Source organism: Kogia breviceps, chromosome 11, assembly GCF_026419965.1.
Source record: "Kogia breviceps isolate mKogBre1 chromosome 11, mKogBre1 haplotype 1, whole genome shotgun sequence".
NCBI classification, from domain to species: Eukaryota; Metazoa; Chordata; class Mammalia; order Artiodactyla; family Physeteridae; genus Kogia; species Kogia breviceps.
Genome location: NC_081320.1, coordinates 72,381,434 through 72,409,141, shown reverse-complemented (window position 1 = coordinate 72,409,141; position 27,708 = coordinate 72,381,434). Strand labels below are relative to the sequence as shown.

Genomic DNA, 27,708 nt, shown 5'->3' with positions numbered 1-27,708 from the left:
TACTCACTAGCCAAGAACATTTAGTATGGTCTGTCCTACTACATACACCTCATTAGCTGAGGGTTTGACAGCCTCAGTGCATGGAGAAATTTTATTATAAAGTATACCATACAATGAATTTTAAAATATATATTAAAAGTACATAGACATGCATATAAACATATATATGCACTTATAATACTTTTTAAAGAAAAGTATTTTAGAGGCAAATAACATTATGACAATTCAGAACTGTGTGAGGGGTGCTACATTAATTACGTTTAAAACAATTTACTATTATTTTACAGGTGAAGAAACTGAGCCCCAAAAGGCTTAAATCATCTGCCCAAGTACTTTTTGTCATTTTTGGTATAGCTATTACCAACCTGATTATGTGATCTGCTTACAAATCTCTCACCCTATTAGATGACTGAATGGTTGTGCAGTTAAAATAATGGATGGAGTATGGACTAGAACCCAGAATTCATGTTTCTCAGCTTTCTATTCACCAGGCCATCACATTCTGACTAATCTGTATAGGTAACAAAACTTGTAAACAGACTCCTCTTCAACACTAAGCATGGTTAAAAAACTTTTAAAAATGAAACAAAAACACCCCTGGAACTTTTGACAATAGTTTTATTTTTATACATTGAATTGCATGCCCTCATTGGCTTAAACTGTTTTCTTAGATACCCTTTACCTTCATGGTTGACTTATCTTCCTTGAAAAGTGAATCCTAACACTTCATGGTGGTGTTTTTTTTTTTTTTTTTGGTGGAGGGCTCTCGACTTTTTTAAACTCTCTTTTCTTATTATAAATGACACAATCTATTCTGCTTCTCTTATTTCTTTGTTTCTTTTTCCACTTTTTCCTTATAGAGTTCCATATCTTCCTTCACCCCTCAAATGTGGAGTCCATCCTTGTCTGTCTGCTCCCTTCTTCTGTTCTCTCTCCCAACTAATCTCATTTATTTCCACATTTTTATCACCTGCATGGATGACTCCAAATCTATCTGTAGTCCTGACTTTTCTCCTGAGTTTTAGACCCATATACCAAATTACTTGCTAGATATCTCCACCTAGCCTACCAAAATCTCAACTATACATGGGGTGGGGTGGGGGAGTGGGGAGGAACTTATTATAAATGTTGAACAAGAGAAACTATGTCTCACAAATGAAAAACAGTACAGACAGTCCCTGGCTTCACCAAGATGTAGTCCCAGAAAATGTAGCTATAATTGGGGTTACATTCCTATTCAAGGCTCCAGCATCACATAAAATATAGCTACAGATTTATAAAACATAATTTTATAAGTAAAAGAGACTTTAGCATTTCACTCAGTCCCTTTATTTAGCAGATAATAAAACGGAGACACCCACAATCCTGTAGCTAACTAGTAATGCTGAACCTGGGCCTCCTGGTATCTACGCCAAAGCTCTTTCCACTAAACCCGACTGTCAACTTGGAGGAGTCCTAGTAGCTCCATCAGCATAAGGAGTAGAATGTCCATGAACTGTATCTATTTATATAGTGGGCTTCTATATAAAACTTCGCTTTTTTTTCTTTTGGCTGCACCATGCAGCATATGGGATCTTAGTTCCCCAACCAGGGATTGAGCCCACACCTCCTGCAGTGGAAGTATGGAGTCTTAACCATTGGATCGCCAGGGAAGTCCCTAAACCTTGGCCTGAAGTATGCAGTCATACTTTAAGAAACATCAGCATGTCACAAATGTAAATGCAGCACTATAAATCTTATCATCTGAAAAGGTAAAATCATTAAAAATTGGTAAAATGATCATTGATTACACAAGCAATCCCATGTATTAAATAAAATTGTAAATATACTAAAAATCTGACATAAAGCTAAATTGCTAGAGATAATAAATATTAAGATGAAAATATTTAGGGACTTCCCTGGTGGTGCAGTGGTTAAGAATCTCCCTGCCAATGCAGGGGACACGGGTTGGACCCCTGGTCCGGGAGGGTCCCACGTGCCATGGAGCAACTAAGCCCATGCGTCACAACTATTGAGCCTACGCTCTAGAGCAGGCGAGCCACAACTACTGAGCCTGTGTGCCACAACTACTGAAGCCCGTGCACCTAGAGCCCGTGCTCCGCAACAAGAGAAGCCACGACAATGAGAAGCCCGCGCACTGCAATGAAGAGTAGCCCCTGCTCGTCACAACTGTAGGAAGCCCACGCCCAGCAACGAAAACCCAGCATAGCCAAAAAATAAAGATATCTATATATTTTTAAAAAAGGATGAAAATATTTAATCAACAATAATTCTAATTAACTTTAAAAAATATCAAGCCTTTTGAGGAAGTAGTTTAGGTACCTCAAAACACATTTTAGAAAGTGTTCAAGAAAATGTAAATTGATCAGATATTTTTAAAATGTTCTTTGTTGTTCAAAGAAACCCAAAGAAACTGAATAATTCTTCACTAATATAGCTCCATCTTTAACTGCTCTTCAATTTACACTTTATGCTGAAGCAATTCATACTATTCAGTTTGTGAAACATGCCATGCAGTTTTCACTCACACTGTTCTCCATGGCTATCATTCATTCTCTTACCGTTTCGCCTACCTATCTGACTTTCAAACCCCACATCTCGTGTCATTTGGGTAGACTTTTTTGCTTGTTGTCTCTTTCTAAGGCAGAATTAATCTCATTCATTTAACTGATTTATTGAACCTATTAAATACTGGATATATAGAGATTAATAAAAAACAGCCCCTGCTCTACGGGTCTTATACTCTGCTCTGTGCTAATCCTTGTACTCCGTATCACATTTTTGCTACTGGGTTTGTCCTACTGAGTTATAATTACATGTTCCCTTGTCTATTTCCTCTATTGATGCTCCCATTACACAAGGCCTTGTTTATCTACTTATAGAATCATTTTCTCTTTGCTTTTCACTCTAAACCCCTGACATTCAGGGAATACTCAAAGCCTCTGTGTTATAGGGGTGAAAGGAAGAAAATATCTCTTTCTCAGAATTAGGAGTGAAAAGGGGTGGTGGTAATGCTAGAAGTCTGGTTGATTTCAGGAGAATAAACCCTTACGGCAGAAACCATTCAACATATAAGGGCAGTCAGAACTAAAATCAATGTTTATTACGTAGAATCAAGTGAACTGTATATAAATACAGTGGTGAAATGCTATGGTTTAAAAAAAACAAACCAAAAACTGTGATACTGCTTATCACTTAGTTAAAATGTTAAGCTTGACGCCTTGTATGATACATGAAATTTTAGAAATTCAAACAGTTTTATTCGTTGATGGTTACTAATAGCCAAATAAAACCTATTAGGTAAATAAATCAAACAAAGAATTAGGCTTAAATAGAAAATAATGCATGATGCCAACTGTTCACCTAAATTTCTGGAGATTAACCTTTATCACATCTTAAATCTGTCAAATTAGAATCATAAGGTTCATTCATACAAGGGAATAAATTATTTTAATTCTCTAAAAACAATACTTCAAAATCTCTGACTGAAAAACATGTGCAATGGTAAATGCTTAAAGACAAGCAGAACACCAATTCCTGAAATACAGACTTTGCTCTTTATTCTTTCAAGGAAAATGCTGTTAAGAGATTTCTTTAATGAACAGACAGAAGTAGCATTCCATTTCCTTATACAGATAGGATAAAAAAAACACTTCTCTTCTATGAGATAGTGTTACACCTAAAGTGTTCCATTCCATCTATATGGTAGTCAAAGATGTTTAATAGATCAAATGATCCAAATTATTCAAGACTATACAGAATAGGTTACACTGCCAAATTTTATGACAGCCTTTAGAAGCTATCTACAACTAACATTCACTAAGGGTGAGTGTATGAGAGCAATTATAATATGCACTTAGACTTGGGTTTAAAGTTGATGGGGGTTTTCCTTTACATGCAGTTTTCAAAAACATTATATTTTATACTTAGGTTTACTGACATAGAAAACTTCATATACTTCTTTAAATGCACCTATCTTAGGTAATTTAAGTAAAGTAAATGCAAAAACTTCACTAAAAAATGAATGACAGCCATGAATAAGAATTTTATATGATCATGACAGTAATTCTTTTGAGGTATAATCATATTCGATTAAGGTATAATCATCATATTCAGTTAAAGATGCCACCCACTGAATTTTAAACATTTCTTAAGGACTGCCGGCTTCTGTCTTGACAGTTCATTTTGTCTCTAGTAATTTCTAACAAATTCAGAAGCAACTTTGTGGCTATTATTGCCAGATTTATGGAATCTGGAAAAGCAAAGGGATTAGATCTATATCAATTCCTAGCTGTTTGATCCATGAGTCCTCTAACTTCAGGAACCCCTTGGGTAAACAGCTAGAAAACACTAAGTTGAATTCTGATGAATCTTTCATAGCCTTTTCTAGCTAATGGCTCTCTGAAGAATTAGAAAACTTCTGGATTGTACTTTGTCACATCTTGAGCCCAGATCTGCTACTTTTATTTAAACATATAACAGAATTTGAAATAAAACTGGTATGCTCAAAACCTTTACCATAGCAAATAATAAAGATTTGGACTGTTAAATGAATTTCTCATTGTTACAATTAGTCAATGTATGATGTTCTAGGTTCTTATTTCTCCTCATTTTGAGATTTAAAAATCAAAGCAAAAAAGCCTTTGTTTAAAAAAAATTAAAAGCAACAATAATAAAACAAATCAGAGAACTTAAATTTTTTCCAAAACCAAAATTGACTGAAAATATTTTTGCATTTCTTAGGGCTTGTTAATTAGCCTTTAGGCCCATGTATGTAACATTCCCCCCCACCCCCCGACTTCCTTTCATTGCTGGGGACACGAAGATGAATGAGAACATGACATCTGCCCTCAAAGAGTTCAGCTCACAGAGGAGCTAGACATGTCAACAAGTGATTTAACACAGTGTTGTGAGGTTACAGTGGAGTTATGTTTACTGTACAATGATAACCAAAAAAAGGGTGATCCTTGCTGATGGTATGTGAGGAGTATCAGAAGTCTTCACAAGTAACACACACTTGAACTGGATTATAAAGGATGAAGAAGGTGCAACAGGGAAGCAGATAAGGAAGTAGGCCTTTTACTAAAAGAGGTAACATATAAAGAGGCATAGAGGCCAAGACAAAATGATGTATTGGGGAAACTGTAAGAGTTGGATCAAAGAGTTCACCTGTGAAAAAGCTAAGACTGGAAAGGGCATGCTTGTGTGTCATGCTAAGAAGTTGAGAAGTGATCAGGGAAGGAGAAAATGATAGAAGGGTTTCAAATAGACATTGACTTAATTAGATATATTTGCTGAAGAATCTCTCTGGTGTCAGTATAAAGGATGGGTTAAAACAAAGATAAAAGTGAAGAAAGCAAAACTAGTTGGAAGGATGCTGCAGGCTGTGTAAAAAGATACAATGAAGGCCTGAAACAATGTAGAAGCAGTGGGAGATGTAAAAGAAGTGAGGAGGTAAGTTTGGATAATTATTTTGGGGGTAGTGAGAACAGCAATGAGGGAGAACCACTAATTTCACTAGGATAGGAAATACTAGAAGAGGGTAATATCTTTCAGAAAGGTAAGAAATTCAAATTTAACACCTTAGTTTAAGGTTCTTGTACTATATCTAAGGAAACAAAGTTGAAATTGTTTTTTATGAAGTGGTTTTTAGAGTTTTATTATATTTTATTTTTGGGGTTGTGGAGAAGACACAGGGAGAAGATAGCTATCCATAAGCCAAGAAGAGAGGCCTCAGAAGAAATCCACCCGGCCAGCACCTGGATCTTGGACTTCTAGCCTCTAGAATTGTAATAAAATAAATTTCTGTTGTTTAAGCTACCCAGTGTGTTGTACTTTGTTATGGCAGCCCTGGTCAACTAATACAACTCTGTAGTTGTTAAAAATAATAAATCAGAGCTTTGCCATTTAACAGATTTCCATAAGGTATTTTTGAGTAAGACAGAAAACTTTAAAGTACAGGAACACTCAAAAAACCACAAACACACAATACAAACACATACACACTTATATGTATGTATAATGTATTATATACATCTGTACATGAACCTGACAACATGGAGAAAAATATGGAATAATATAACCTAGGTTATTTTTTTTTTTTTTTTTTTTTTTTTTTTTTGTGGTATGCGGGCCTCTCACTGCCGTGGCCTCTCCCGTTGCGGAGCACAGGCTCCGGACGCGCAGGCCCAGCAGCCATGGCTCACGGGCTTAGTTGCTCCGCGGCACGTGGGATCTTCCCGGACCAGGGCACGAACCCGTGACCCCTGCATCAGCAGGCGGATTCTCAACCACTGCGCCACCAGGGAAGCCCTAACCTAGGTTATTAATATGAGTTAGAAGGACCTGGCAGGGCAGGAATGTGGATGAGAGGCAAGAAAAAAGGGGGAAGAATGAACAAATTACCCCCTCCCTCTCAAAAAAAAACCCAAAAAACAAAAAAAAAACTGTACTGAAAATAACTGTCATATTTATGCACTTTTGGAACACTTTATGTAAATATAAAGTGTAGATTTAAATTTTTTCATTTTATTTTTCATTTAAATAAAAAATTTCATGATTGCTTTTCTGCTGTGTGTACATCAGCGATGGGAAAGACAACATTCAAAGTCCTTTCCCACAGAAAACAACTATGCACATCAAATTCCAAACACGTGTCAAGTGCCAAGTTTACATCATCTTTCATTTATTGTGCTTTAAAAACAATGAGTATGGCCTTCCTAGACAGTTTTTTAAAATTACTTTCTGTGATAACAGAGTTCCCATCAATAAAACAAAGAACTGGCTCAAGAAAAGAATCTCTGATGGAATTTTAGTTCTTCTTCAAAGCATTTTCTTAATCTTCATACTCAAGAATCTTCCCAAAGAGAAATCCCTTATCAGTGATGTCCTGACACAGGTAGGCGCTCTTTATAATATTCCCATCTTTTTTACCCCAGTGCTCCCACTCATTCTATTCTACTTTAAGTTTTTTTTTTTTGAAGATGTTGGGTTGGAGTTTATTAATTAATTTATTTATTTTTGCTGTGTTGGGTCTTCATTTCTGTGCGAGGGCTTTCTCTAGTTGTGGCAAGCGGGGGCCACTCTTCATTGCAGTGCGCAGGCCTCTCACCATTGTGGCCTCTCTTGTTGAGGAGCACAGGATCCAGACACGCAGGCTCAGTAGTTGTGGCTCACAGGCCTAGTTGCTCCGCGGCATGTGGAATCCTCCCAGACCAGGGCTCGATCCCGTGTCCCCTGCATTAGTGGGCAGATTCTCAACCACTGCACCACCAGGGAAGCCCTCTACTTTAAGTTTTGATCTCCATCTAAGAGGCATCTTTAAAGCTGGAATACCCATAACACGTGTGTCTATTGTCTATTATTTGACAGTTTTCCCCAAAATACCAACAGATGACAGTTTGTGACTAAAATATCTAATAAAACTCACCAACTGACCACCCATAACCTTAGCATTAGATTCTAACATCTAGTGAATCAAAGGCGGGGGAATTTTTTTTTTTTTTTGCGGTACGCGGGCCTCTCACTGTTGTGGCCTCTCCCATTGCGGAGCACAGGCTCCGGACACGCAGGCTCAGCAGGCATGGCTCACAGGTCCAGCCGCTCAGTGGCATGTGGGATCCTCCCAGACCGGGGCACAAACCCGTGTCCCCTGCATTGGCAGGAGGACTCTCAACCACTGCACCACCAGGGAAGCCCAGGAGGAAATTTTTTTCAAATTCAATCTTCTCCAAATAGATCGGGTTCCTTGAGGTATAATCACTAACGGTAAATTGTTTTACGAGATGAACTAAATAGATTTCTCCACATTTATACTTTCATTTCTAGAACGTAAAATGGTCAATGTCATCTGTGAATTCCAGGTGACATTCTTGTAAAGTTTATCCATTTTCAGACTTTCTGAGTAAATGAGGCTACATCTCAAATATGACAATCCACTTATGCATACGTTCAACTAGATACTAGGAATATAAGATAGACATAGTCTCTGCCTTCACAGAGCTTAGAAGTACAAGAGGGGAACAAGACAAGCAATCACAAAAGTAACTACACAGTAAGAGGCAGAGTTGTGAAGAGGTTAAGTGTGGGGTAAATTGTCTGAATTCAAACTCAGTTCTTTAAATTATCAGGGTGTAACCCTAAACAAATTACTTAATCCTTCTGATAATATTATGTACCAGTACACAGTCAAGGTTTACTAAATGTTAGCTGCAGCTATTACAGTTTTTCTTATTAAAGGATGTCATGAAGCTACAAAAGGGGCCTAAATTAACTGGGTGAGTTCTGGAAATGAAGATTAAAGCTGAAACCTGAAGGGTAAGTAGAATTTAGGTAAAAAGTGGATTGGTGAAGTGAGAGGAATGATATTCTAGGCAAAGGGAACAGTGTGTGTACAGACATGAAGGGGAGAGTGAAGGAAATGAAATTAGAGAGGGTTAGGTAGGGCCCAGATCACTGGCCAGATGCACCAGATGCAGATGCATTTACTAAGATGAGGATAACTGTGAGAAGCAGATTTTTTAGTAAATGGGAGGACAAGGAGATTAAGAGTTTAGTTCATTATGCTTGATATCTTTTTAAAAGTATAATCGACATACATTAGTTTCAGGTGTGCACCATATTGATTCAACATTTGTATACATTGTGAAATTATCACCACAATAAGGCTAGTTACCATATGTCACAAAGTTATAAACCTTTTTTCTTGTAATAAGAACTTTTAAAATTTACTTTCTTAGCAACTTTCAAATTTGTAATACAACATTACTGACTATAGCCACCATGCTGTACATCACATCCCTGTGACTTTATTTCGTAACTGAAAGTTTGTATCTTTTGATCCTCTTCACCCATTTTGCCCACCCCTCAACCCTCCTCCCCTCTGGCAACCACAGATTCATTCTCTGTTATCTATGAGTTTGGTTTTGTTTGTCCATTTGTTTTGTTTTTAAAATTCCATATATAGGTAAAATCATATGGTAATTGTCTTTCTCTGACTTATTTCACTTAGCATAAAACCCTCAACATCCAACCACGTTGCTGCAAATGGCAAAATTTCATTCATTTTATGGCTGATTAGTATTCCATTGTGTGTGTGTGTGTGTATACACACACGACCCACATCTAATTTATCTGCTCATTCATTGATAAGACACTTCGGTTGTTTCCATATCTTGGCTATTGTATTCCATTGTGTGTGTGTATCCACACACACATCCTACATCTTATTTATCCACTCATTCACTGATAGACACTTTTGTTGTTTCCATATCTTGGTTGCAATGAACATAAGGGTGCATGTATCTTTTCAAATTAGTGTTCTCATTTTCTTCAGATAAATACCCAGAAGTGGAATTGCTGAATGATATGGTAGTTCTATCTTTAATTTTTTGAGGAACCTCCATACTGTTTTCCATAGTGGCTGCACCAATTTACATTTCCACCAACAGTGCACGAAGGTTCCCTATTCTCTATATCCTCACCAACACTTGTTATTTCTTGTCCTTTTGATTATAGTCATTCTTACAGGTGTAAGGTGTGTCACACTGTGGTTCTGATTTGCATTTCACTGATGATTAGTGATGTTGAGCATCTTTTAATATGCATGGTTGGTCATCTGTGTATCTTCTTTGGAAAAATGTCTATTCAGACCCTCTACCCACTTTTTAATAAAAAATGGGTAGAGGGTCTGAAAAGACATTTGGTTGTTTTTTGGTTGTTTTTTTTTGTTATTGAGTTGTATGAGTTCTTTACATATGTTGTATATTAAGTCCTTACTGGGTATATAATTTGCAAATATCTTCTACCATCCACTAGCTTGCCTTTTATTAATGGTTTCCTGTGCATAAGCTTTTCAGTGTGATGTAGTTCAGCAGTCCCCAAACTTTTTGGCACCAGGGGCCAGTTTCATGGAAGACAATTTTTCTATGGACCGGGGGTGCTGGAAGTGCATTATATTCATTGTGCACTTTATTTCTATTATCATTATACTGTAATATGTAATGAAATAATTACACAACTCACCGTAATGCTGACAGGAGGCAGAGCTCAGGTGGTAATGCAAGCAGTGGGGAATGGCTGTAAATACAGATGAAGCTTCGCTCGCTTGCCCGCTGCTCACCTCCTGCCGTGCGGCCTGGTTCCTAACAGGCCACAGACCGGTATCGGTCTGTGGCCTGGGGGTTGGGTACCCTGATGTAGCTCATTTTTAAAGTTTTGCTTTGGTTGCCATTGACTTTGGAGTCAGATCCAAAAATATATCTCCAAGAGCAATGTCAAGGAACTTACTGCCTATGTTTTCTAGGAGTTTTATGGTTTCTGGTCTTAAATTCAAGTCTTTAATCCATTTTGAGTTAAATTTTTGTGTATTATAAGTTAGTAGTCCAGTTTTCCCATCACTATTTATTCATATTTATTTATTTATTTATTTATTTATTTATTTATTTATTTACTGTGGTACGTGGGCCTCTCACTGTTGTGGGTTCTCCCATTGTGGAGGACAGACTCCGGATGCGCAGGCTCAGTGGCCATGGCTCACGGGCCCAGCCGCTCCGTGGCATGTGGGATCTTCCTGGACCAGGGCACGAACCCATGTCCCCTGCATTGGCAGGTGGATTCTCAATCACTGCGCCACCAGGGAAGCCCCCCATCACTATTTATTAAAGAGACTGTCCTTTGCCCATTGCATATTCTTACCTCCTTTGTTGCAAATTAATACACCATCTATATGTGGGTTTATTTCTGAACTCTCTATTCTGTTCCATTGATCTACATGTCATTTATGTTGATACCATACTGTCTTGATTATGATATCTTTGTAATATAATTCTGAAACCAGGGACCATGATGTCTCCAGCTTTGTTCTTTCTCATGACTGCTCTGGCTATCTGGGATCTTTTGTGGTTCCTTCCATAAAAATTTTAGGATTGTTTGCTCTATTTCTGTGAAAAATGCCACTGGAATTGATAGGGATTGTAATGAATCTATAGATCGCTTTGGGTAATCTAGATATTTCAACAGTATGTTAAAAATTGTTCCAATCTATGAGCACAGGATGTTTTTCCATTTACATGTGTCTTCTTCAATTTCTTTTGTCAATGTCTTATAATTTTTGGTGTGCAGGTCCTTTCACCTCCTTGGTTAAATTTACTCCTAGCTATTTTATTATTTCTGATGCAACGGTAAATGGGATTACTCTATTAATTTCTCTGATAGTTCACTGTTAGTGTATAAAAATGCAATAGATTTCTGTATATTGATTTTGTACCTTTCAACTTTATTGATTTATTAGTTCTAACAGTTTTTATTTTTTTGGTGGAGTCTTTGGGGTTTTCTAAATATAAAATCATGCCATCCACAAATAGTGAGTTTTACTTCTTCCTTTCCAAATTGGATGCCTTTTATTTATTTATTTTATCTCATTGCTTTGGACTTCCAGTACCAATACCAGTGGCAAAAGTGAACACCCTTGTCTTGTTCCTGATCTTAAGGAAAAAGCTTTTAGCTTTTCCCTGTTGAGTATGATGTAAGCTCTGGGTTTGTCATATATAGCCTTTATTATATTGAGATACACTCCCTCTATACCAATTTTGTTGAGAGTTTTTATCATAAATGGAGGATGAATTTTGTCAAACACTTTTCCTCCATCTGTTGAGATGATTATATGATGATCTGGATGATCTGGACTTCATTATGCTTGAGATAGCTTTGAGATATGAAACTAGCAAACAATCAGTTTAATAAATGGGTAAACAAGCCTGGAATTTTATGTTTAATAAGTTTATCACATTGTGCTCCTACGAAAATAGCAAGAAATAGATATTAGATCACTGTTAAAACAGAAATGTCACAAAAAACAATAAAACTTTGTTTCCTCCTACAGATCCCATACTATCCAGCAGAAATTAGAGACCTTTTTTTAATGCTTTGAAAACTGTAGCCCACAGTTCCCTTACCACACCAATTCCATGATGGTAGCTAGGAAGGCTATAGGGGTATGAGTATTAAACTAGAATATCAGAAGTGGCTTTTCCCTACATCTTTCTACTATTCTAGAACACGGCTAAATGTCCCTGGCAAAGAAGGGAGCCTACTGACTCTTGGGCTCAAATGTGATGAATACATTCTTCACAGGGAAGCTCTAAAAAAATAATGAAAAGCATAGTATGCACAAATGGTTGGGTACAGAGATTAGTTCAATGCAAGAGAAGAAAACTACCACAGAATGATAGATCTGCTTCAGATTTCCTGATAATTAGCATTAATTAGTATTTATTATAAAGTATCACATGTTCATGCTTCATAAAAATATTTCCTTATATAGAAGCAGTGTATCTTGATTTTGTAAATATTAAGCAATATGGCAAGAACAATACAGCTGTCAAATGATAGTCTGCAAAATAAAGTATTAAGTCTTATGATTCATTTAAAAACGTCATTAAAAAAATAAAAATAAAAACTTCATTTTTTCAGTTCACAAAACAATTAAATCCATGGGATCTTTCTAATAACTTAAACAAGACCTCCTATTTTCTTGGAAGTCTCCAAGAAAATTATTTCCCCAATGGGGGAAATAATGAGAGTTGTTGTCAGAAGATCTATCTTGGAGGTCTGACTTTACCTGTATGTATGTATGTATGTATGCATGTATTTGTTGTCTTAGGTAAATCATATCTCCTAAATCTCAAGTTTCTCACCTGAAAAAGGCAATATCATTACCCATCTCCAGAGGACACTTGATCAAATGAAGTCATATAACTGAAAGTACTTTAAATGGTAGAATGCTAAATAATTGTAAGTAATCATTATTCACATTACCACATGCAGTGAGGTACAAATTATAGCAGTTGAACGTTAAAAACAGATGAAGATTGTATGTACTTGAACTTATCAATTTGACAAATTTCTCTTTAGACACAGTACCAACAAAATCCAGTTTATCCCACTTTGCATTATATTATCCCATATATCAGTGGCTCTAACTGAAACCATGCTTAACAATTACCTTAAGTTTTTTGCTTTTTAAAAATTGTGGTAAAATACACGCAAAATTTACCATTTAACCATTGTTAAGTACACAACTTAATGGCATTAAGCACATTCACTGTTTTGCAACCATTACCACTATCCACCTCCAGAACTTTTTCATCATCCCAGAATGGAATTCTGTACCCATTAAACAATAATTCCCCATTCCCTCCTCTCCTCAGTCCCTGGTAACTGTTTTTTGTCTCTATGAATTTGACTATTGTAGGTACCTCATATGAGTGGAATTATACAATACTTATCCTTTTGTGCCTGGCTTTTTTTGTTTCACTAACTCTTTTCAAGGTTCATCCACATTGCAGCATATATCAGATTTCATTTTTTTTAAACTGGTAACTCCTAATAATCAAAAGACTATTTTTTAGAGCAATTTTTGTTTCACAGCAAAACTGAGCAGAAAGTAGAGAGATTTCCCATATACCCTCTGCCTGCATACAAGCATAGCTTCCTCTGTTATCAACATCCCCCTATCAGAGCGGTACATTTGTTACAATTGATGAATCTATATTGACACATCATTACCACCTAAAATCCTTAGAGTTCACTCTTGGATTTATACATTCTACATAATTTAAATTACACTTGTTCATTGTCGATATACAGGAAAGTAACTGACTTTTGTAATTTAACCTTATATCTTGCAACCTTGCTAGAATCACTTATTAGTTCCAGGAGTTTTTTGGTCCATTCTCAGGAGCTGTATTTTTAAAAAAATTTTTGTCCATTCTTTCATATTTTCTACATAAACAATCCTGTCATTTGCAAGCAATGATGGTTTTATTTCTTCTCTCCAAATATACATTCCATTTATTTCCTTTTCTTGCTTAATTGCATTAGCTAGGACTTCCAGTATGATGCTGAAAAGCAGTGTTAAGAGGGCACATCTTGGCATTGTTCCTGATCTTAGTGGAAATGCTTTGAGTTTCTCAACATTAAGTGTGATGTTAGTTGTAGGGTTTTTTGTACCTATTCTTTATCTAGTTGAGGAAGTTCCCCTGTATCCCTAGTTTACTAAGTTTTTGTCATGAATGAGAGTTGGATTTTGTCAAATACTTTTTTTGCCTCTACTGATATCACCACGTGATTTTTTTCTTCTTTAGCCTAGCGATGTGAGAGGTTACATTAATTTTCATTCATTTCTTTTTAAGGCTGAATAATATTCCATTGTATGTACACAGCACATTATGTTTATCCATTTATTCATCCAGCAAGGACTATTTGGGTTGTTTCTACTTTTGGCTATTGTGAATAGTGCTGCTATGAACACTGGTGTACAAATGTCTGTTTAAGTCCCTGCTTTCAACTCTTTGGGGTATATACAAGCATACCTCACTCACTTTATCATGCTTAGCAGATACTGTGGGTTTTTTTGTTTGTTTTTTTTTTAACAGATTGAAGGTCTGTGGCAACCCTGTGTGGAGCCAGTCTATTAACACCATTTTCCCAACAGCATTATTTTTAAATTAATATATGTATATTTTTAAAGACATAATGCTATTGCATACTTAACAGACCACAGTGTAATAGAAACATAACTTTTATAAGCACTGGGAAACCAAAATTTTCATGTGACTAGTTTTACTGCAATATTTGCTTTATTGCAGTGATATAGAACCAAGGTATGCTGGCACCTAGAAGTAGCATTGCTGGAATATATGGTAATTCTATGTTTGGCTTTTTTGAGGAACCACCATAATGTTTTCCGCAACAGCTGTACCATTTTACATTCCCATCAGTAATGCAAGAGGGTTCCAATTTCTCCAAATCCTGCCAACACATTGTTTTCTGATTTTTTGCTAATAGCTATCCTAATGGGTGTGAAGTGGTATCTTATTGTAGTACTCAATTTCATTTCCCTAATGATTAGTGATGTTAAATGTGGTTTTGTTTTTTTTAAACACCCATGATGATTCTTATATAGGTGGCTAATCAGAAGACCCCACTTTTCAAAAAACACTGATCCCATATTAGGCATCCCTCAAAAAAGGGAAGAACTGAGGAAAAAGTTGAATCAGAAAGCAGCTTTCAACAGAAGCCAACTTGAAAGAGCTCCTAATGGCCAAAGCTGGAACAACTAAGCAATAAAATAAGTAATAATAGTACTGTATTGGGGGGAGAAGCAAGATAGGGGTAGGAAACTAAGAGGTACAAACTACTATGTATAAAATAAGATACAAGGATACAATGTGCAGCACAGGGAATAAAACCAATATTTTATAATAACTTTAAATGAAGTATAATTTATAAAAATAGAATCACTATATTATATGCCTAATATTGTAAATATAAACTGACATAATCAACTATACTTTAATTAAAAAATAGTATTGTATTATAATCCAAAGAATGAAATAAATATCCATGAGTTTCCTACTAGAGGGCAGTGACTATCTCCCTTATCTTTATATCTTAGCACTTCCCATGTGCCTGGCACTAGCGAATATTCAATAAACTGCAACCAACTTAGGTAATCTTGGCTTTCATTTTTCCCCTTTTCTCTGTGATCTGAGTTTCATTCTTTTTATTGAAACAATCTATTTACAAAAATTCTGTGCATAAACACTAAATGTAGACTATTAAATAGCAAATAACATATTCCAAAAAAGCAGTGCCTGGTGTCAGTTCAGTTCAACAAACTCCACTGAGCACCTTTTAATATGCCAATCTAGGAATATGTCTGATATAATTTTTCTTCTCCATGACCATTTTTCTTCTTCTGGAGAGATGAGGGTAGTAATTGAGTTGATATTTTATTTTATTTATAAGAATATATAGTTCTTATTACATTATGTTTAGTTTGTGTAGAACAGTGCTTCTCAGACTTTAACATACATATATGTCACCTAAATATCTTATTTAAAATACAGATTATGATTTAGTAGGTCTAGGGTGGGCATTTGGTAGTTCTATCAAGGCTGCTGGTCTAAGGACTGTACTTTGCACAAGGATACATACATCTGTCTATTTTGCTAAATTTTTAGCTCCTTGAGGGGAGGGACCATTTCTTACCTTTATATTGTAGTTTCTGGTACTTCAGCAGGAGCTCAAGTACAACACTTTGAATGAGTAAAATTATATATACAATGTATTCAACTCCCTTGATGTTTTATCTATAACACCAAATTAGGAAGTCCAACTTTCCCATAGGTACAAATAATCCTCTATAACAGGGGTCCCCAACCCCTGAGCCACGGACCGGTACTAGCCTGTTAGGAACCAGGCTGCACAGCAGGAGGTGAGCAGCAGGTGAGCAAGCAAAGCTTCATCCATATTTACAGCTGCTCCCCTTCGCTCACATTACTGCCTGAGCTCTGCCTCCTGTCAGATCAGCAGCGGCACCAGATTCTCATAGGAGAATGAACCCTACTGTGAACTGCGCATGTGAAGGATCTAGGTTATACACTCCTTATGAGAATCTAATGCCTGATGATCTAGGTGGATCTGAGGGGAGCGGCTGCAAATACAGATTATCATTAGCAGAGAGGTTTGACTGCACAGAGACCATAATAAATCAACTGCTTGCAGACTCATATCAAAACCCTATCAGTGAATGGCAAGTGAAAACAAGCTCAGGGTTCCCACTGATTCTGCATTATGGTGAGCTGTGTAATTATTTCATTGTATATTACAATGTAATAATAGAAATAAAGTGCACAATAAATGTAATGCACTTGAATCATCCTGAAACCACCCCCTCCCGCTGGTCTGTGGAAAAACTGTCTTCCATGAAACCAGTCTCCGGTGCCAAAAAGGTTGGGGACTGCTGCTCCATAAGTGCGTTAGTTCCTTTCCAATTCTATTCTACTTCACGAAATCCTAACTTCATTCATGAACAAAAAAACTGAACTTAATCACAACTAGATCATTCCCATTGGTATACAAAAATGCTCAGAACAACGACAAAAAGCTTTCCTTGCCCTCAGGTGCCCTAGCCTTCCACTCATTTTCTATTGCCTTTCAGAGATATACTCCTCAAGTCTCCATAGTAATTTTCTCTACCCACTCCCTAGGCTCTTCTCCACTTAGGTCTATCAGGGTCATCAGGGGCTGCTATTCTGCAAAGTGGCCAGGGCTAAATCCCTGACCTCATCTCACCTGACCTCTTGGCAGCATGACATAGTTGACCACAGTTGAAACCCCTTCTTCATTTGACTTCCAAGACACCACGCTCTCCTAATGGTCCATTTCAATGGACACTCTTAGTCTTCTCTCCATCTCTGAAATGCTGAAGTCCTCCAAAGCTCAATCCTTGGCACTCTTCTCTTCTTCATCCAGAGTACTCTAAGTGACCCAGTCCATGGCTTTACCAACAATTCACTCATAATTCCCCCATTTTTATCCCCAAACTTAACCTTTCCCCTGATCTGGGATATCTACACTCTATACATGTCCACTTGAATGTCTAATAATTCCCTCAAACTTACCACAACCCAAACTGAATCCTTAGGTCTCACTCCACCCTCAAACTACTCCTCCTCACATTTTTCTCATCTCAGTAAATGGCATCTCCATTCAGTCAGCATGGGCCAAAAATACAGCAGTCAACCTTGATTCCTCTTTTCATTCTTCCCTATACATTCAACAAATCTATCTGTTTTACCCAAAATATACCCCAATTCTGACACCTTCTTACCACCTAAACTACTAGTCCAAATAACCATCACCTCTTGCCTCCAAACTGGTCACTTTGGTTCATTCTTGCCCATCAGTAATCTTTTTTCCTTCAGAGTGTCCAGAATCATCTTTTTTAAAAAAACCCTAAATTTGACTTTGTCATTTGCTCACAATTTTCTAATGGTTTACCATCACTAAACATGTAAGTTCCTAGATTAAGCAGTCCCTTGCTACTTCTCCCAGCTTCTCTCTTATAATTCTTCCTCACAAATGTAACACTCTAGTCATACTCGTTGTCCTGCTCTTTCTTACACATACCAAGTTTGTCCTGCTTCAAGGTCTTTAGCTAACCCCTCTTTTAGGATGCTCCTTCACCAGATTTTTGCATGGCTGGTTCCTTCTGAACATTCTTGTTTCTTCTCAAATGTCACCTCCTCCAGAGGCCGTCCTTGACCACTACATTTAAAATAACACCTCCTTTCTTATCTCTCAGACCCTCTTTATCCCAACCTGCTTCATTTGTTTATTACACTTACTCTTTTCTGAAACCATAATAGTTATTTGTCCACTTGTTTGCTTTCTCCTACCAGAATTTAAGGTTCATGTAAATAGCGACTTTGTCTCATCACTTTCTATCTCTGTGGTATCTAGAATACCTCTTGTCATTTTGTTGGTTGGTTGAATGAATGAATGATTAAGAAACAAAACCCACTAAATATATTTAAAATTAAAGTCAATTCAAATTTTTAAGAAATTAAAAGAAATCCAAGTTTGATGTGAATTAGACTTACTACAAAACCATTGCCATGGGCTTCCCTGGTGGCGCAGTGGTTGAGAGTCCGCCTGCCGATGCAGGGGACACAGGTTCGTGCCCCGGTCTGGGAAGATCCCACATGCCGCGGAGTGGCTGGGCCCGTGGGCCGTGGCCGCTGGGCCTGCGCGGCCGGAGCCTCCGCTCCGCAACGGGAGAGGCCACAACAGTGAGAGGCCCACGTACCACAAAAAAACAAACAAACAAAAAAACCCATTGCCATTAGTCTCTAAAAACTCCTTGTAAGCATCAGAAAGTTCCCTTCAGACTCTGAATACAAAGCATCTGCTTCTATATCCTTCAATGATTAAATCAATTTTCTGAAGTACTACCAGTGTTAAGCTGAAAAAAAGAAAACTATCCTTATTTAAACTTCTAGTTTAACTACTAGTATTAATTTCTACCATTTGAGAGTTAAATGTGCTTTTGCAGTACTAGCCTGGAAACTAACCACCAGGTCTAATACTGAGCTGTTGCCCAAAGACTGCAAATATCCCTCTCTCTCAACAGACACTTCCTGCCATTCAGACCCTTAACCTGAAATTTTGGAATCTCCTCACTCTCCACTAGCTGAAGGGTTAACACCTGACACAGCAGGGTGCCTATTCAGACCAGTCAGATTACTAATAACAGTCACTGGATATTCTGAATATGGTCACTGCAGCACCAGATTAAAGCTGCATATGAGAAAACAGAGGGGGAAAAAAACTTGAAGTGAATTTCCAACTTAAATTAAAAAATAAATAAATCAAAGACTAAGTATCCTTTTTTGCCTTTTCTAATTTAAGATGACTTTATCAGCTCTATTCCTTCATTTTGGATCCACCACCTGGATCTAAAGCAGGAGTTTTCAACCTCAGCACTCCTGACATCTTAAGCCAACTAATTCTCTTTCGTGGGGGCTGTCCTGTGTACCAAGTTCAGCAGCATAACTTGGACACTAACCACTCGATGGCATTAGCAGCAACCCACCCATGCAAGTTGTGACATACAAAAATGTCTCTAGACATTGCCAAATGTTACATTGGGGGGCAAAATCACTAGTGGTTGAGAACCACTGATCTAAAGTACACCTTTCCCCACCTCTTCACAGCCTACCACATGTACCTGGATTTGGCCTTACTACAAATTTTCTTGGATAAAAATAAAATCTCCAACACTTTGTAACTCTCCAACCTAACCCAGCAGACCTTTTCCTCTCTACCGTTTATATATATTCCCTTACAATATTCTTTGTGTTTTCACAACATGCATTCACATTGTACTTAAATCTCGACTTTTAAAAATAGCAAATTCATATATTTACACCTTACATATCTACTGACAAAGAAATCACATCTTTTTAAGGCAAGAAAGGTACATGATATACTTAAAACTTGAAATAAATTTTTAAAATTGTAGTTGATTTACAATGTTGTGTTGGTTTCTGGTGTATATCAAAGTGATTCAGTTATACATATATATTTTTTCCATTATGGTTTATTACAGGATATTGAATATACATCCCTCTGCTATACAATAGGACCTTGTTGTTTATCTGTTCTATATATAATAGTTTGCATCTGCTAGTCCCAAACTCCCAATTCAATCCTCCCCTGCTCCCCACTCTCCCCAGCAACCACAGGTCTGTTCTCTATGTCTGTGAATCTGTTTCTGTTTGGTAAATATGTTCGTGTGATATTTTAGATTCCACATATATGTGATAATATATGGTATCTGTCATTCTCTTTCTTACTTTGCTTAGTATGATAATCTCTAGGTCCATCCATGTAACTGCAAATGGTATTATCTCATTCTTCTTTTATGGCTGAGTAGTATTCCATTGTGTAATATATACCACATCTTTAACCATTCATCTGTCAGTGGGACATTTAGGCTGTTTCCATGCCTTGGCTATTGTAAATAGTGCTGTTATGAACAAAGGGGTCCATGTGTCTTTTGGAATTACAGTTTTGTCTGGATATATGCCCAGGAGTGGGATTGCTGACCATATGGCAACTCTACTTTTAGTTTTTTGAGGAACTCCCATACTGTTCTTTATAGTGGCTGCACTAATTTACATTCCCACCAACAGTGTAGGAGGATTCCCTTTTCTCCACACCCTCTCCAGCATTTGTTATTTGTAGACTTTTTAATATGGCCATCTTGATTGGTATGAGGAGGTACCTCACAGTACTTCTGAGTTGCATTTCTTTAATAATTAGTGATGTTGAGCATCTTTTCATGTGCCTATTGGCCATCTGTATGTCTTCTTTGGAGAAATATCTATTTAGGTCTTCCGCCCATTTTTTTATTAGGTTATTTTGTTTTTTTCTGTTACTGAGTTGTTTGCATATTTTGGAAATTAATCCCTTGTTAGCTGCATCATTTGCAAATATTTTCTCCCAGTCAGTAGGCTGTCTTTATGTTTTGTTTATGGTTTCCTCTGCTGGGCAAAAACTTATACATTTGATTAGATCCCATTTGTTTATTTTTGCTTTTATTTCTATTGCCTTGACTGACCTAAGAAAATATTGCTATGATTTATGTCAGAGAATGTTTTGCCTATGTTCTCTTCTAGGAGTTTTACAGTGTCATGCCTTATATTTTAAGTCTTTAAGCCATTTTGAGTTTATTTTTGTGTATGGTGTGAGGGTGTATTCTAACTTCATGACATGTGGCTGTCCAACTTTCCCAAGGCCACTTGCTGAAGAGACTGTCTTTTCCCCGTTGTAAATTTTTGCCTCCTTTCTGGAAGATTAATTGACTGTAGGTGTGTGGGTTTATTTCTGGGCTCTCTATTCTGTTCCATTGATTCATATATCTGTTTTTGTGCCAATACCACACTGTTTTGATTACTATAGCTTTGTAGTATTATCTGAAGTCTGGGAGGGTTATGCCTCCTACTGTGTTCTTTTTCCTCAGAATTGCTTTGGCAGTTCTGGGTCTTTTATTTTTCCATATAAATTTTAGTATCATTTGTTCTAGTTCTGTGAAGGATGTCATGGGTAATTTGATAGAAATGGCATTAAATCTGTAGATTGCTTTGGGTAGTATGGCCATTTTAACAATACTAATTCTTCCAATCCAAGAGCATGGGATATTTTAAAACTTGAAATAAATTTTTAAAAAATTAATCAAAGTATGCTTCAACAGAAAAGATTAGAAAATTTCAAACAGAATCTCTTGAAAAGCAAGACAAATTCAAATCCACTTGGAAGCCCTTAATTAGTTGTAAAAAAGTCTCTTCAAAGTAGGCATTCAAGAAAAACTTCATACATAACCACTCAAATTTCCCAATTAAAGTTTAAAATGAAAATGACAATTTACTTCTAAATCAAAGTGCTATGTTATAATTTCAGAATTCTTATGGGGCAATATTACTTCCTTTGTAAAATGTGACTCCAAAAAAGTGACTCTACAAATTAACCAAAGATCCCCAAATATCAATTACTATAGAAATACTTTAATTTTTTAAAAAATGCATTTTAAAAATGAACATGTAACTAAATGTTAAATATTTGTTAACTCTTACAATAACAAGAAACTTCCTGGACTTTATCTCTAATCTTCAACCATCTTGCAAGATAGGCATGAGTTTTCCCCATTGTACGATAATTAAGGGTTATTCAGGCCATTCTTAATATGTGTGAATAAGTAGGACCTGGATTAAAATCTTTTTTTTCTGGATTAAAATCTTGACTCTAACTTAACAGCAGTATGACTCTGGACAAGACATATAACTTTTCAGTCTTCCTACTCCATAAATTGGGGCTAATACCTACAATATAATGTTACAACAAATATTAAATAATGAATGCAAATATGCTATATAACTTGAAGGGATTTTTTTATGTGTGTGTGTGAATGTGCCCATAAAATTGTAAGTAACATCACTATCGGTGAAGTCCTTTCATTATAATTTGTATCACATACACAACACACACACACAGCACACACGGACTTTCAAGAATACTGTATCAGTTAAGTGATGACTTAAGTATATTTATTTCAGAAATTACTAATGCAGGTGCTTTTGTACTAATCCAGGTGTTTTTGTGCTTCTGTATGAAAAGTGTTATTAAACCGCAATCTATTTTTTTCTTTCAGTTGAGGCTGCAATACAGTTTTAACTAACTTGTTCCTTCTGTGGATTTATGAAGATAGTTCTCCCTTCAACTAACTATAGTGAATATCTGTCGTTTCTGGGCATCTTCTTAACAGGACTCTGACTTTCTTTTGAGGAATTAGCTCTTCCTCTCTGTGCAATGTTGGTAAAAGAGGAATTTCTGGTGATCACTTCCCAACATAGAAGCCAAAAGGGCTAAACACTACCTCTTCTAGTTCTAGCATAGCCAGGGGTTGGGCGCAGACACTCTTCCTTAAAATATAAGCAGGTAACCCAAGGAAGGAAAGACTGACTAGAGGTCAGTCACAGCAGAAGCAGAGATCTAGCATGTCTTTTCCACTTCAAAGCCTGCTGCCATGAACCCTGAGGCCCTGAACAGAGCTCCCTTGGCTCCTGCCAGTTTCTCTATCAGGGCTACTCTCCCGTTCCATGACCCTCTAAGCAGCACCTTCCAACAAATTTCTTTTTAAAATCAAGTCCTTTTATTTGCAACTAAGAACTCCAACTGTACACTAATGGGAAACAGAAAGGGGGAAATCTGGAAATAAACTAGATAAGGAAGGTAGATGTGTTTCTTTTTCATGCTGACATCTGACTTTTGTAGGTTTTAAGTACAATATTAAATAAAATTTCTAACCGTTAAGGTATAGCAATAATTATTTCCTTAAAATTTAACTTTTAAAGTATTAAAAATATATCCAGAATAAAGTTATATAATTAAATATTTCAGTATCCACTGAACTCGTAACACATAACAGAAAAAAAATCCTCAAATATACATCTTTAACCTGTTAAATCAGAGAGAGGACTTTTCCTAAAAAGTTAGTCAGAATTTGTCTTTGTTTACTTGGGGCTCCTAATCATGCCATATAACACCACAGCAATTCTGTAAGAGATGCATCTTTTTAACCCCTTTTTCCTTGGACTACCACTCAATAAATTGGTGAATTCAGTGAAGCATCAAATATCATATAGAAATGTAACTTCCTGAAAATGTGTAGTTTATAATACCTTTTAAGTGAAGAATATTAAGTATATCAAGCAATAAAAATGTACCTTTGAAGAAAAATGTTGAATGTTCCTGACCAGTAGTTTGTTTCAATCACCTAGATCTAAATCAAATCTGCCCTGAACATATAGAATAGTGATTTACTATTTCTGTTATATTTCCCTAAAATGACTGATTGCCTATGTGGTTAGGTCCTAGTAAACTATAATAGTAAAGACAATCTTTAGTGTTTTGCAAAGGGGAGGCACATTTATGTACTCTATACCAAAGTATTAGTAATCAAAATGACTTTTTGCCACTTTCATTTCCACCAACACAGGACCAAGTCAGAGTATGACATAAAGGTGGTGAGTAAATGTTTCTGATTGCAATGCCAATGCCAAGCCAAGTATAAGCAATTCAACTCAGAGATTCCTATTTTCACATTCAAAACCAGAAATATGTTTTACTAAACATATTTAGTAAACATATTTACTAAATATGTTTTTACTAAATTAAGATCATTTAACACAATATCTAATTTATTTGCTAAGAAGTCAGAGGGAACAGCAGCAAAAAAGCCAACACAGGACACTGTTTAGAGAAACAAACAGCACGGAGTGCAGTGAGACTAAAGCAGAGTCAGCAGAGGGTTTGGAGATGAGATCAAAGAGATAGTAGGAGGCCAGATCACTTAAGGACTTTGAGGGTGACAGAGCAGCAATGATGAGCAGCCAATGAGGCCTTTAGAGCCTTTCTAGAAGAGTACATTGCTACTCTAAGTTCAGGAAACAAAAAGTCCATTGCTATGGTTTCAGATTCCACATTGCAAATAAGAAACTACAATTTACAGGGTCTGATGTCAAAGAAAAACATTCATAATATCTGAAAAACCTTTTCCCTTCCCAACTATTTAAATGCATGAGGCTATATTTTCTTCATGTAGTTCAACTAAAACAGCATATCACAACAGACTGGATGCAAAGGAAGATATGAGAATCTGTGTTTCTTCTTCTTTTTTAAAATTTATTTTTATTTATTTATTTTTATTTTTGGCTGAGCCATGTAGCATGTGGGATCTTAGCTCCCCGACCAGGGATCGAACCTGTGCCCCCTGCAGTGGAAGCGCAGAGTCTTAACCACTGGACCACCAGGGAAGTCCCTGTTTCTTCTATTAAGCCAGATGTTAAAGAGATTTGCAAAAATGTAAAACAATGACACTAAATTTTTTGTTTGGAAAACATAGTTATTTTAATAAAAATTTTATTGTTGTTAATATGTAATGAGTTTACTTTTTTTTTAAATTAATTAATCTATTTATTTGGCTGCGTTGGGTCTTTGTTGATGTGCGTGGGCTTTTCTCTAGTTATGGTGAGCAGAGGCTACTCTCTGTTGCGCTGTGCAGGCTTCTCATTGCGGTGGCCCCTCCTGTTGCGGAGCATGGGCTCTAGGCGCACGGGCTTCAGCAGTTGTGGCACGTGGGCTCAGTAGTTGAGCCTTGCGGGCTCCAGAGCGCAGGCTCAGTACTTGCGGTGCACAGGCTTAGTTGCTCTGTGGCATGTGGAATCCTCCTGGACCAGGACTCAAACCCATGTCCCCTGCATTGGCAGGCGGATTCTTAACCACTACACCCCCAGGGAAGCCCAAGTTTACTATTTTAAAATAAATTTAAATATGTTTTATTTTAAAAAATATAAATTCATGGGTATAACTCATATACAAGTTGCTCTTTGAGACCCTCAATAATTATTTAAGAGTGTAAAGAGGTCATGAGATCAAAAACTTGAGAACTATTGATCTATTAATCAAAGATGTCCTGGAGTAGCATTCCCCAATCACCATTAATAACTTCGGAGAACTTGTCAGGCTAACTATAGAAAATCTATTTACAAATAATTCAGTCAGCCACACACATCATCCTTGTTTCCCCTCCAAAACCCCAAATCATAAATCTGTTAGCCCAGTGATTCTCAAAACTTTTAGCAGGTAGAAGGGAGCTCCCAAGAGAAATCTCCACTGAACCACAATATATAACACAAATAAAAGTAAAGCTGCCCTGGTTAAAGAGAGGGTGGTGTCTCCTACCTCTAGTTCATCCATCCCCTCAGTTACCATGAAGGTCCCCCCTAAGGTACTTCCTAGAATCACACAAAACACAGTTTCAAAAAATCTTTATTTTAAACCACTGCTCAAATGTGCTACTTAAAAAAAAGTTTCAGAAAGATTCTATCATTGTTTCAAAATGATCATTTTCAACTTCACCCACCAGCAGACACTAGATGTACGTACGGTATTAGTATCTATACCGATAGAGAACCACAGAATTGTTTAAAGCTCATAACTCTCAGACCCATGAGAGTGTCTAAGGATTTTTGAGAAACTACTTGAGGACTGGTGGATGAGCAGAGTTAATCTGAAAAGGCTTCCTGGAGAAAGAGACACTACGATTAGGCAAGCAGAAAAGTCTTAGCTCAGTTAGGAAGGGCTAGGATGAGGCACGTTTCCTAGATTATAAGAAGAACTAACAGCCAGGCAGTATGTGGCTCTCAAGTAGCTGAGTTCTGCAGGCCACATTCAAAAGTCTGTATCTGAAACAGTGAAATAACTCTCTATTCTTAAATCTGGGGCAGAAGTACATTTCCTACTTTAGTAAGTTCCCTACTCTAGACAAAATTTAAAAGGTGAAAAATGCACCAAGCCTAAAGGCTTAATTGGAATATTTGCTTCCAAGACAAAAATTATTCCAGTTCCACATAATCTGAGATTGACATAGGACAGGGCTGTGTCACTGTTCAAAGAAGACAGAAGTCATTAAGAGTTTTAACAGGGAAGCAAAAAAATTATTTTAACAACATTACAGCATGGCTGAAATAGGCTACTGGCTGTGTAGAAGTCTATGCAGGAGCTGACCAAGGGCAATAAGTCAGTCAGCAGTGCTTTCACAATCTATTTTTACTGTTTAGTAGTGTTTTCTATGCATTTTACAGTTGGTGTCTAAAAAACTAGATGTTTATATGAAGCTACCTATTTGGCTACTCAAACTCCCATGAAAGAAACAATGCAGGGACTTCCCTGGTGGCGCAGTGGTTAAGAATCTGCCTGCCAATGCAGGAGACATGGGTTCGAGCCCTGGTCCAGGAAGATCTCACATGCCGCAGAGCAACTAAGCCCATGTGCCACAACTACTGAGCCTGTGCTCTAGAGCCCGTGAGCCACACTATTGAGCCTGCATGCCACAACTACTGAAGCCCGCGTGCCTAGAGCCTGTGCTCCACAACAAGAGAAGCTGCTGCAATGAGAAGCCCGTGGACTGCAACGAAGAGTAGGCCCCGCTCACCACAACTAGAGAAAGCCTGCACACAGGAACGAAGACCAAACACAGCCAAAAATAAATAAATAAATAAATAATTTAAAAAAAAAAACTCAAAAAAAAAAAAAAAAGAAACAATGCAGATTAACTAATTTGGGCGCAATCCCCCCACCAAACTTAACTATTAAGGTGAAGGGCTAAATGAAAAAAAGATTTTAGTATTTCTGTAATTATTAAAGTGAGTATTTACTAGCCTATAACCTAGACTGGTGAAAGCAAGACTGTCTTTTCCCTTAAGTAGACTTGACCAGGGAGATTTTTGGGACTGGGGGTGGTGCTGGGAGGAGAGAGGGGAGAGGGCATAGGGCAGGCAGCTTTATACTTTTTCTATTACATATCCTTTTCTCATCACTCCTCTGAATTTTCTAATACGTGTAACATGTCTCCAAGAAATAACCTGCTCACCGTACTCTGTTTTACGTGAGTTTATTCATGGAAATCTGTCCCACATTTCATTAGCACACATTTTTTAACATCTATCTTCTTCCTCATATGCTTCCTTTGTTTAAAATCAGAAGAGAAACGACACTTATAAGGGGAAATGTACCCCTTATACAAAGGGTACAAAATTTCAGTAATGAAGGATGAATAAGTTCTGGAGATTTAACATACAGCACAGTGACTACAGTCAATAATACTATATTGTATTCTTGAAATTTGCTAAGAGAGTACATCTTAAATGTTCTCACAACCCAAAAAAGGATAATTATGTGAGTTGGTGGATATGTTAATTAGCTTGATTGTGGTAATCATTTACAATGTAAATGTATATC

General features: G+C 36.9%; 1 protein-coding gene across 6 annotated transcripts in view; it reads right to left on the bottom strand.

Annotated features, from left to right (window-relative positions):
• The window catches only part of SOS1 (SOS Ras/Rac guanine nucleotide exchange factor 1), a 156,226-nt gene that overhangs the window by 88,523 nt on the left and 39,995 nt on the right, over positions 1-27,708 (bottom strand). The window lies entirely within an intron of this gene.